Below are 12,689 nucleotides of genomic sequence, written 5' to 3'. Positions count from 1 at the left end.
AGTGTGCAATAGAAGTCGGTGGTAACTCCGTTAGACAGGATACCAGTAAGCTATCGCAGGAGACGAAAGATCTGATCAAGAAACGCCAATGTATGAAAGCCTCTAACCCTACAGCTAGAATAGAACTGGCAGAACTTTCGAAGTTAATCAACAAGCGTAAGACAGCTGACATAAGGAAGTATAACATGGATAGAATTGAACAAGCTCTCAGGAACGGAGGAAGCCTAAAAGCAGTGAAGAAGAAACTAGGAATTGGCAAGAATCAGATGTATGCGCTAAGAGACAAAGCCGGCAATATCATTACTAATATGGATGAGATAGTTCAAGTGGCTGAGGAGTTCTATAGAGATTTATACAGTACGAGTGGCACCCACGATGATAATGGAAGAGAGAATAATCTAGAGGAATTCGATATCCCAGAAGTAACGCCGGAAGAAGTAAAGAAAGCCTTGGGAGCTATGCAAAGGGGGAAGGCAGCTGGGGAGGATCAGGTAACAGCAGATTTGCTGAAGGATGGTGGGCAGATTGTTCTAGAAAAACTGGCCAGCCTCTATACGCAATGCCTCAAGACCTCGAGCGTACCGGAATCTTGGAAGAACGCTAACATAATCCTAATCCATAAGAAAGGCGACGCCAAAGACTTGAAAAATTATAGACCGATCAGCTTACTGTCCGTTGCCTACCAAGTATTTACTAAGGTAATTGCAAATAGAATCCGGAACACCTTAGACTTCCGTCAACCAAAGGACCAGGCAGGATTCCGTAAAGGCTACTCAACAATAGATCATATTCACACTATCAATCAGGTGATAGAGAAATGTGCGGAATATAACCAACCATTATATATAGCTTTCATTGATTACGAGAAAGCGTTTGATTCAGTCGAAACCTCAGCAGTCATGGAGGCATTGCGGAATCAGGGTGTAGACGAGCCGTATGTAAAAATACTGAAAGATATCTATAGCGGCTCCACAGCCACTGTACTCCTCCATAAAGAAAGCAACAAAATCCCAATAAAGAAAGGCGTCAGGCAGGGAGATACGATCTCTCCAATGCTATTCACAGCGTGTTTACAGGAGGTATTCAGAGACCTGGATTGGGAAGAATTGGGGATAAGAGTAAATGGAGAATACCTTAGTAACTTGCGCTTCGCTGATGATATTGCCTTGCTTAGTAACTCAGGGGACCAACTGCAATGCATGCTCACTGATCTGGAGAGGCAGAGCAGAAGGGTGGGACTAAAAATGAATCTGCAGAAAACTAAAGTAATGTTTAACAGTCTCGGAAGGGAACAGCAGTTTACGATAGGTAGCGAGGCACTGGAAGTGGTAAGAGAATACATCTACTTAGGACAGGTAGTGACTGCTGATCCAGATCACGAGAGTGAAATAATCAGAAGAATAAGAATGGGCTGGCGTGCGTTTGGCAGGCATTCGCAGATCATGAACAGCAGGTTGCCATTATCCCTCAAGAGAAAAGTGTATAACAGCTGTGTCTTACCAGTACTCACGTACGGGGCAGAAACCTGGAGGCTTACGAAAAGGGTTCTACTTAAATTGAGGACGACGCAACGAGCTATGGAAAGAAAAATGATAGGTGTAACGTTAAGGGATAAGAAAAGAGCAGATTGGGTGAGGGAACAAACGCGCGTTAATGACATCTTAGTTGAAATCAAGAAAAAGAAATGGGCATGGGCAGGACATGTAATGAGGAGGGAAGATAACCGATGGTCATTAAGGGTTACGGACTGGATTCCGAGGGAAGGGAAGCGTAGCAGGGGGCGACAGAAAGTTAGGTGGGCAGATGAGATAAGGAAGTTTGGAGGGCCAACATGGCCACAATTAGTACATGACCGGGGTAGTTGGAGAAGTATGGGAGAGGCCTTTGCCCTGCAGTGGGCGTAATCAGGCTGATGATGAAGATGAAGATGAAAGTAACTATTCCACTACGGAGAAGGAATGCTTGGCCGTTGTGTGGGCAATTGCTAAGTTCCGACCATATTTGTACGGCCGATCGTTTCGAGTTTTGACAGATCACCATTCATTGTGCTGGCTAGCCAATCTGAAGGATCCATCTGGCCGTCTTGCACGCTGGAGTCTTCGCTTGCAAGAATACGATATGACAATAGTGTTCAAGTCCGGGCGTAAACACACCGACGCCGACTGCCTGTCACGTGCTCCACTTCAACCGTCGCCATGCGAGTTTGATGAAGAGGACGCATTTCTGTCCATTATCTCAGTATCAGACATCAGCAAGCAACAGCGCGATGATTCAGAACTCCGGCCTCTCATCGACTACCTTGAGAACCGTCTACCGGAGCCGCCTCGTATGTTCATCCGCAAGTTCTCCTCGTTTTTTCTCCGCGATGGCGTTCTCTACAAATTGGGTTTTCACTCGACCGCAACCGCCTGCCTCCTTGTAGTGCCTTCTTCACTACGTGACGACATCCTGCGGGCATCTCACGACGATCCATCTTCGGGCCACTTGGGATTCGCACGGACGTTTTCACGCATACGCCAAAAGTACTTCTGGCCTAACCTTCGCCGTGACGTCAAGCAATACGTGAAGACATGCCGCGACTGCCAGAGACGCAACACACCACCCGTGCGTCCCGCTGGTCTTCTCCATCCCGTGGATCCTCCGCGGATCCCTTTTCAGCAGGTTGGAATAGATTTGCTTGGACCATTCCCCACGTCGAGGGCTGGTAACCGTTGGATTGCTGTTGCCACAGACTACCTAACACGTTACATTGAAACCCGAGCTCTCCCACGAGGCACTGCAAATGATATTGCGACCTTCTTTGTACATGGTATCGTACTGCGCCACGGTGCTCCAAGAGTGGTTATAACCGACCGGGGCACAGCATTTACAGCGCAGCTCACAGAAGATATCATGCTTCTCAGTGGTACCGTTCACCGCAAAGCCACTGCTTACCATCCCCAGACGAACGGGCTCACAGAAAGACTAAACAAAACGATCGCTGATATGATTTCCATGTATGTTGACGTCGACCACAAAAACTGGGACGACGTTCTCCCATATGTTACGTTTGCATATAATACTGCCGTTCAAGAAACTACCGGCTTCACCCCTTTTCGCTTGGTGCACGGCCGGGAAGCTGTCACAACGTTGGACGCAATGCTTTTACCCACCTACTGTTCTAATGTTGTCAATGATGCTGCCGAATTCGCTCGATGCGCCGAAGAGGCACGCCAGCTCGCACGAATGCGTATCCGCTACCAACAACACAACGACGCCGACCGATACAATCTTCGTCACCGCGACGTCACTTATCAACCCGGTGACAAAGTATGGGTGTGGACACCGATTCGCCAGCGTGGTCGGTCGGAGAAACTTTTGCGCCGCTACTTTGGACCTTATCGGATCGTTCAACGACTCAGCGACGTCACATACGAAGTGATTCCTGAAGGAGGAGGCACCGCTCGCCGTTCCCGACGCCCAAGCCTGTCCGATGTCGTTCACGTCTCTAGATTGAAGTTATACCACTCCCGCTGAACGCAAAGTCCCACGCCTCTCTCACCATCTACGTCCCTCTTAACAGCATCCCCGTGGCAATCTCCAGTGCCTCAATGTTCCGCATCGAGACGATGCTTCTAGGGAGGGGGGTAATGCCACGGCCTCGACACAGCTGACAGCCACTCGGTGCGATTCGGTGCCACATGCTAAGCATGTTGGGTGGCTCCGAGAAGAAGAGAACGACGAGGGTGCCAGGACAGCGATATATATAAAAAGATCTTTAGCGTCGACCGAAGTCTTTTGTGGCTTTGTCTGTGACAATATGATGGGGAACAGACACCGGTGCGCCGTAGGGATACGCGACACGATGTTGTTGTGTCGCGCAGTGCACAGCGCACTCTTCGCCATGCACTGACACAGGATGCGTCATCATCATCATCATCAGCCTGGTTACGCCCACTGCAGGGCAAAGGCCTCCCCCATACTTCTCCAACAACCCCGGTCATGTACTAATTGTGGCCATGTCATCCCTGCAAACTTCTTAACCTCATCCACCCACCTAACTTTCTGCCGCCCCCTGCTACGCTTCCCTTCCCTTGGAATCCAGTCCCTAACCCTTAATGATCATCGGTTATCTTCCCTCCTCATTACATGTCCTGCCCATGCCCATTTCTTTTTCTTGATTTCAACTAAGATGTCATTAACTCGCGTTTGTTCCCTCACACAATCTGATCTTTCCTTATCCCTTAACGTTACGCCTATCATTCTTCTTTCCATAGCTCGTTGCGTCGTCGTCAATTTGAGTAGAACCCTTTTCGTAAGTCTCCAGGTTTCTGCCCCGCAGGTGAGCACTGGTAAGACACAGCTATTATACACTTTTCTCTTGAGGAATAATGGCAACCTGCTGTTTATGATCTGAAAATGCCTGCCAAACGCACCCCAGCCCATTCTTATTCTGATTATTTCCATCTCATCATCCGGATCCGCCGTCACTACCTGCCCTAAGTAGATGTATTCCCTTACCATTTCCAGTGCCTCGCTACCCATTGCAAATTGATGTTCTCTTCCAAGACTGTTAAACATTACTTTAGTTTTCTGCAGAATAATTTTTAGACCCACTCTACGGCTTTGCCTTTCCAGGTCAGAGAGCATGCACTGCAATAGGTCCCCTGAGTTACTAAGCAAGGCAATATCGTCAGCGAATCGCAAGTTACTAAGGTATTCTCCATTAACCTTTATCCCCAATTCTTCCCAATCCAGGTCTCTGAATACCTCCTGTAAACACGCTGTGAATAGCATTGGAGATCGTATCTCCCTGCCTCACGCCTTCCTTTATATCTTTCAGTATTTTTACATACGGCTCGTCTACACCCTGGTTCCGTAATGCCTCCATGACTGCTGAGGTTTCGATAGAATCAAACGCTTTCTCGTAATCAATGAAAGCTATATATAAGGGTTGGTTATATTGCGCGCATTTCACTATCACCTGATTGATAGTGTGACTATGGTCTATTGTTGAGTAGCCTTTACGGAATCCTGCCTGGTCCTTTGCTTGACAGAAGTCTAAGGTGTTCCTGATTCTACTTGCGATTACCTTAGTAAGTACTTTGTAGGCAACTGACAGTAAGCTGATCAGTCTATAATTTTTCAAGTCATTGGCGTCCCATTTCTTGTGGATTAGGATTATGTTAGCGTTCTGTCTGTCCACCATCTGTCCACAATCCTTCAACAAATCTGCTGTTACCTGATCCTCCCCATGCAGCTGCCTTCCCCCTTTGCATATCTTCCAAGGCTTTCTTTACTTCTTCCGGCGTTACCTGTGGGATTTCGGATTCCTCTAGACTATTTGCTCTTCCATTGTCGTCGTGGGTGCCACTGGTACTGTATAAATCTCTACAGAACTCCTCAGCCACTTGAACTATCTCATCCATATTAGTATTGATAATCACGGCTTTGTCTCTTAACGCATACATCTGATTCTTGCCAATTCCTAGTTTCTTCTTCACCGATTTTAGGCTTCCTCCGTTCCTGAGAGCTTGTTCAATTCTATCCATATTATACTTCCTTATGTCACCTGTCTTACGCTTGTTGATTAACTTCGAAAGTTCTGCCAGTTCTATTCTAGCTGTAGGGTTAGAAGCTTTCATACATTGGCGTTTCCTAATTCCTAATTTATTTATTTATTAGATTCTCAGGCTCTCCGGCACCAGGGCGGGCAGACGACTCCTAACTGAGATGGGCGTCCCCCCGGCCACTGTCGAAAACGCCTACCAGGGCCTTCCAAAAGAGCAGAAAGATAACATCATCATATCGCCCGCCCCGCGCAATATGCATCCCCAGCGCAACGTACAAAGAAGGAAGGCCAGAGCGGTGGCGCTCCTACGCCGCGCAACAGAACTCCCTGGCGGCTGCTGCTTCGTTGACGCGGCCCAGTATGGCAACAGCAACAATTTCGCGGTAGTGTCAATCAACCACAGGGGTTCGACCGTTAACGCCGCTTCGGTACGAAGCACGTCGTCGCATGCGGCCGAGCAAGTGGCCATTGCCTTGGCCCTCCTGGACGACGGACATGCCAATATCTTTAGCGACTCCAGGGCAGCCATCCGCGCCTTCAGCGTTGGCGCCGTGTGTAAGGAAGCGTTTCGCATCCTCGACGGCAAAAGCATCGCCACCCACACTCTCACGTGGTTCCCCGCTCACATGGGATCCATCATGGGAGGCCCCACAAACCTCAACGAGCTGGCCCACTCCAAGGCGCGAGGTCTCGCTTTCCGCGACCATGGAGAACTCCAACGCCGGCCCGCAGTGGTGGAGAACAGAGATCAACCGACCACATACAACGAAATTGCGCAGCACTTTTATCTCGGCAGGAGAGACTTTCCCCTTCCACACAAGAAGTTAAACAGAGCGCAGGCATTGACCCTCAGATTATTGCAAACAGGCTCATATCCCAACCCGGCTTTATTTCACAAAATTTATCCCGACACCTATGCCACTAGTTCTTGCAGGCACTGCAATGACATCGCTAGCATAGACCATATGCTCTGGCGTTGCCCCTCGTTACGAGGCACAGAACGAATCAATGAAGACAAGTGGCTCTCCGCTATCAAGAGCCCCGATGCCGGGGCGCAACTATGGGCTGTCCAGAGGGCCCACGATGCGGCGGTCGGGCAAGGCCTGACTGTCCCAACGTGGGAGCGGCCCGCAGCGCGCCGAGTCGCGTACCTCAGGACCTTATTAAAGTTCTGCATCCATCCATTAGTAAAAATACAGATAATTGCATGTGCGTAGTATACATAAGGAGGTCCCATAGTCAAAGACTGTATCGGGACCTCCTGCTAAAGACACTTATGATGTTATACAATGTTTAAAGCAACAGTAGTACAGATGAGAGCGAAGAGTAATATCAATACATGTTTATAGCATATGAGTAATAAGAACACTTGTTAACAGCAAGACAGTATAAAAAAAACGGAATAAAATTTAAAAATTTAAGAACACTAAAAAAAACAAAACGAAAAAAAAGAAGGAGAGTTTCAGTAAGTATTTATTATGAATGGTTTTAGTTCTGTTTTAAATTGGTATAAATTTTTTCATATTTGATGATAGGTGGTAGAGTATTCCAAAGCGATATTGCGGAAAATTCCGCAGTCTGTTTACCATAGTTATTTCGCACTTTAGGTAGAAGAAAATTATTATTGAGTGCAAATCTAGTGTGACTATGAGATATTAGGTCACAAGGTGAGAAGCAGATTGATGGTAGTTCCTTAGTCATATATTTGTAGAATAGAATTCCTAGATTATATTTGGTGAGTTCTGAAATGGTTAGAATGTTTTTTGCATGTAATATGGATTTTCCATTAGCAAAGCGTGAAATCCTTGTAATTATTCTTATGGATTGGTTCTGGATTACCTGGAGAGATGCCAAATGGGTGTTATAAGTGTTACCCCAGCATAGTATGCCGTAGTTAATATGATAGTGAATGAATGAGAGTTATAGCGAGATTAATGTGTTATGTGTGAAGAAGGGACGAGTTTTAATTAGAAAGCGAATACCGTATGCTATTTTCTTTTTGATGTGAGAGATGTGATCTTTATATTTCAAGCTACAGTCAAGAGAAATACCAAGAAAAGATGAGCATGGACTGGGAGATATGGAGTGTGAGCCGAAAGTTAAAGGGGAGAATGCCGAATGTTGTTGATGTAAGGAAAATACAACCAATTTAGTCTTGGTGGCATTAATAGATAACAGGTTGGCATTACACCAACTTAAAACATTTTGTAGATCAGTATTTAGCTTGTTAATAAGAAGTGACATGTGTTTATCAGAGGAAAATATGGTAGTATCGTCAGCGTACAGAATGCACTTAGTAGAGGACAAACAGTTAGGTAGGTCATTGATATAAATCAAAAACAGTAGTGGTCCCAAGATGGATCCTTGAGGGACGCCAATGTTAGTGGTTTGTTCTCTGGAGTAGACGTTAGACACAGACACTATTTGAACCGTGTTTGATAGGTAACTTTTGAATAATGAGAGCGCAGGACCACGAACGCCGATAGCCTCAAGCTTAGCAAAAAGGATAGTATGGTTTAAGCAGTCGAATGCTTTTGTTAGATCAATGAAAACTGAACCTGCGAATAGACCATCGTCAATTATTTTTTTTAATTGGTCAGTTAGATGTATGAGTGCCAAATCTGTGGAGTATCCATTACGAAAGCCAAATTGGCATGAAGAGAGAATATTAAATTTAGTGAGATATTTGGTTAGACGCAATGCGATTAATTTCTCTAGAACTTTGCCGAAAAAAGGTAAAATACAAATAGGGCGGTAGTTATGTATTAATGTACTGTCACCTTTTTTTTAGAACTGGAATGACTTTACCGCGCTTAAGCTCGTTAGGAAACACACCAGTCTTGAATATCAAATTAGTACTATGAGACATGATATCAGAAATTAGGTGGGCAATCATTTTAATGGTAGCAGGTAGAACTTCATCTATTCCAGCACTGGTGGGTTTTAGGTGACATATAACGTTATATATTTCTTCTGGCGTTGTGGGGAAAATAAAAAAATGTGTGAGGGAGACGATTAAGTTGAGTTACTTGTGAAGGAGAGGGTGTGTCATTATCAAAAAAATAGGAGCTGAAGGCGTTGGCTATTTGGTTAGGGGAGTTATACTCTGAGTTATTGTATATAATTTTTGATAGCTGTTCTGGTTTAGAATTCCTGTTTAGAAAAGAGTCGACGATGTTCCATTTCAATTTGCTGTTATTGCCGGCTTGTAAGATTTTTTGTTCAAGATATAACCGTTTTGCCACTTTTAACTGGTTGTTTATAGAGTTACGTAACCTTTTATATCGGGCAATTAATTTGGTATTAAAAGGCTGGTTTTTAGTTTTTTTGTACAGGTTATCGCGTTTACGCAAAGCTGCTAATAACTTTTTAGACATCCATGGATTGTGAGAGAATGCAATGGTTTTTTTACATTTCCTTTTACAAGTGAATTAATTAATTACAATTAATTACAAGTGATATAATTACAGTAAGAAATTTAGAAAATGCTTTCTGAGGATCATTAAAAGTTTTTATTTCAGACCAGTCTATATTAGCAATGGCAGTTATGAAGCTCTCTTTGTCCAGAACATATTTGAAGTGTGGAAGAGGGCAAGGACTCGAGTTATGTTTAAAACGTAGAAGCAATGGGTAATGATCTGTTATGTCCATATCGAGAACTTTTGCCTCTGGTGAAGTTATTAACTTAGGACATGATCAATTAGCGTCCCTGTGCCACTAGGAACCTGTCGTGTAGGAACATCAATTAAGCATTCATATCCGTAGCTTTGTAGTAGACTGGTGTAAGAAATAACTGTTGGTGATGTATCATTGAGTAGGTTAATGTTGATATCACCCATTATAATGACATTTTTATTTTCTAGTGAAAGGGTATGTAAACTATGATCAAGATTATAAAAAAAGTCGTCGACTGATGATGAAGGCGAACGATAAATGCATCCAAATATGAAACCTCTGTTATCATTAGAGGGAGAAATATTAACTATTTCAATCCAGACAGATTCACAATTAGTGATAGGTAAATGTAGATCATGTCGTCTGCGATAAGTAAGATCAGGAGAGATATATATTGCCGCACCACCATGACTGGTATTTAATCTGTTACAATATTCTGAATTGTAGGTAAGGAAGCAATAAAGATTTTTGTCTACGTCTGACAACCAAGTTTCAGTCAAGGCAATTAATGAGAATGAGCTAGAAGATGAAAAAAAGAAATGATTAATCTCCTCAAAGTGTTTGCGAAGGCTTCTAGCATTAAAATGAATGACGGAATGAAATCCACTTATGAAAGAGTTAACTTGATTAGGTTCCAGGAAAGAGGCCATGATAAGCTGTGAGACAATGAACACAGGTTGCTATAGTATTAGTCTATTCTAGTCAAGTCGGAATGATCACGGATTCGCGGAACTCTGCTGTTAGTAGTCTTTCTAGCCTTGATTTGACAGTTGTCAGTCCAAAGAAACATCCACTTTTTTTCTTTCTTCAGTGTTAGAGCTTTGGAAAACAGAGCCTTGTTACATGGGGTCAGATGATCGTTTACGAAGATAGGTGCGTTAGAAATGCTAGAGAAGCCTAGATCACTGACACAAAGCTTGGCCTTACGTGCTTTACTGATGAAGTCAGATTTTTTAGTTCGAGAGCAGAAACGAACAATGATGTTTTTTTTTTTTTTTTTTTTTTTTGTCAGTAGACCGTGTGGGCATGCGATGAACAATGTCTAGATCATGAGGCGATATGGAACATCCAGCCTTCTCCCCTAGCATTTCCATGATTGCGACGCAGTCCTCTCCTTGGGAACAGGGAATGTCCTTGATCTCAACATTCCTGAGGCGTGAATGTTGCTCAAGTTCTTCTACCTTGCGAGTGAGTGAAGAGTTTTGAGATTTTAGTTCTTTATTCTCATTTACCAATGAGGCATTTTGGCCACGTAAGTCTTCGACAAGTTGATTCAAGTGTTGTGCACTTGATTGAAGGGACTCAACTTCCTTCTTTAACTCCGCAACATCAATGCCGGAATCTTTCATTTTTAGCAAGAATCTGCCGAACACCTTATCAGAGGTGTCTTTAACTAAACTGTTAATTTTAGCCTCTAGATCCTCGATTTTTTTTAGAGTTCAGCATTAGTTGGCATGGTATAAAAATAAAATACAAACTCGAACACAAGCAGGAGGAGAACACAGTTGGTGGCAGCAGTGGCAGTGGTATGGAAAAAGAAAAGAAAAAGAAAGGAGTTGGTAAGAATACCTGCGTAAACGATGAACTTTTTTAAAGATGTGGCTCATGCAATGCCACTGCTGCCAGTGAAGGGTGGGCGTCGGTGCGTGCTATTTAAAGGGAAGGTGCTCCGGGCAGCGACCTCCAGTGGTAGTCTTGTTGATGATGTCAGCAGGCCACGATGAATCCACGCAGTCGCAGCTTCACCACGTGGCGATGATTCAGCGTCCGGTAGGGCCGTACGTTGATGTGTCACCACGAAGATCGCCGTTTGGTCACATCTTTCGTCTCCTGCGATAGTTTACTGGTATCCTGCCTAACGGAGTTACCACCGACTCCCATTGCACACTCCTTAATGAGGCCCACAAGATTGTCGTTTATTGCTTCGACACTAAGGTCCTCTTCCTGAGTTAAAGCCGAGTACCTGTTCTGTAGCTTGATCTGGAATTCCCCTATTTTCCCTCTTACCGCTAACTCATTGATCGGCTTCTTATGTAGTAGTTTCTTCCGTTGCCTCCTCAGGTCTAGGGTAATTTGATTTCTTACCATCCTGTGGTCACTGCAGCGCACCTTGCGGAGCACGTCCCCATCTTGTATGATGCCACGGTTCGCGCAGAGTATGAGGTCTATTTCATTTCTAGTCTCGCCGTTCGTGCTCCTCCACGTCCACTTTCGGCTATCCCGCTTGCGGAAGAAGGTATTTATTATCCGCATATTATTCGGTTCCACAAACTCTTCTAATAACTCTCCCCTGCTATTCCTAGTCCCTATGCCATATTCCCTGCTTCTTGCTTCTTGGCTGCTTGGCTTCTTGCCTGCTTCTTGCCTAGCTTGGCATTAAGGTCGCCCATTAGTATTGTGTATTTTGTTTTCACTCTACCGATCGCCGATTCCACGTCTTCATAGAAGCTTTCGACTTCCTGGTCATCATGACTGGATGTAGGGGCGTAGACCTGTACAACCTTCATTTTGTACCTCTTATTAAGTTTCACAACAACACCTGCCACCCTCTCGTTAATGCTATAGAGTTTCTGTATGTTACCAGCTATATTTTTATTAATCAGGAATCCGACTCCTAGTTCTCGTCTCTCCGCTAAGCCCCGGTAGCACAGGACGTGCCCGCTTTTTAGCACTGTATATGCTTCTTTTTGGCCTCCTAACTTCACTGAGCCCTATTATATCCCATTTACTGCCCTCTAATTCCTCCAATAGCACTGCTAGACCCGCTTCAGTAGATATCGTTCTAGCGTTAAACGTTGCCAGGTTGATATTCAATGGCGGCCTGTTGCCAGGTTCATACCCATGGCGGCCTGTCCAGAGCCAGGGATTCTTAGCACCCTCTGCTGCGTCGCAGATCTGACCGCCGCCGTGGTCAGTTGCTTCGCAGCTGCTGGGGACTGAGGGCCGGGGTGTGATTGTTGTGTTCATATAGGAGGTTGTGGCCAAGTACTGCATCAGGGTGGGCAATCCTGCTCTGGTGAGGGAGTGCGTTACCGGTTCTGGTCGCCGGGATCAGGCCACACTCCAGGCTTGTTTATGCAATTTTATCAACACGCGGATTTCTTCTTTTTTTAATCCGGTGCAAAATTGCAGGCACCGGGATTCGAACCACGGACCTCTTGTACGCGAGGCGGGTGTTCTTCCTCTACGCCACCGCTGCACAGGACGCGTGGTAGCGTCTAACCGGCATAACCGCACACCTTGTATCGCTGACCGCGTTCGGCCACGATCCACATGCAGGTTCTGTTTAGTTGAAGGAGGTTCAACGTAATCCTAAGAATGAAACTGGGTGTAAGATGGATGGATGGATGGATGGATGGATGGATGGATGGATGGATGGATGGATGGATGGATGGATGGATGGATGGATGGATGGATGGATGGATGGATGGATGGATGGATGGATGGTTGGTTGGATGGATGG

The sequence above is a fragment of the Dermacentor andersoni genome, chromosome 3 (genome assembly GCF_023375885.2).
Source record: "Dermacentor andersoni chromosome 3, qqDerAnde1_hic_scaffold, whole genome shotgun sequence".
Lineage (NCBI taxonomy): Eukaryota > Metazoa > Arthropoda > Arachnida > Ixodida > Ixodidae > Dermacentor > Dermacentor andersoni.
This window is presented reverse-complemented; position numbering follows the sequence as displayed.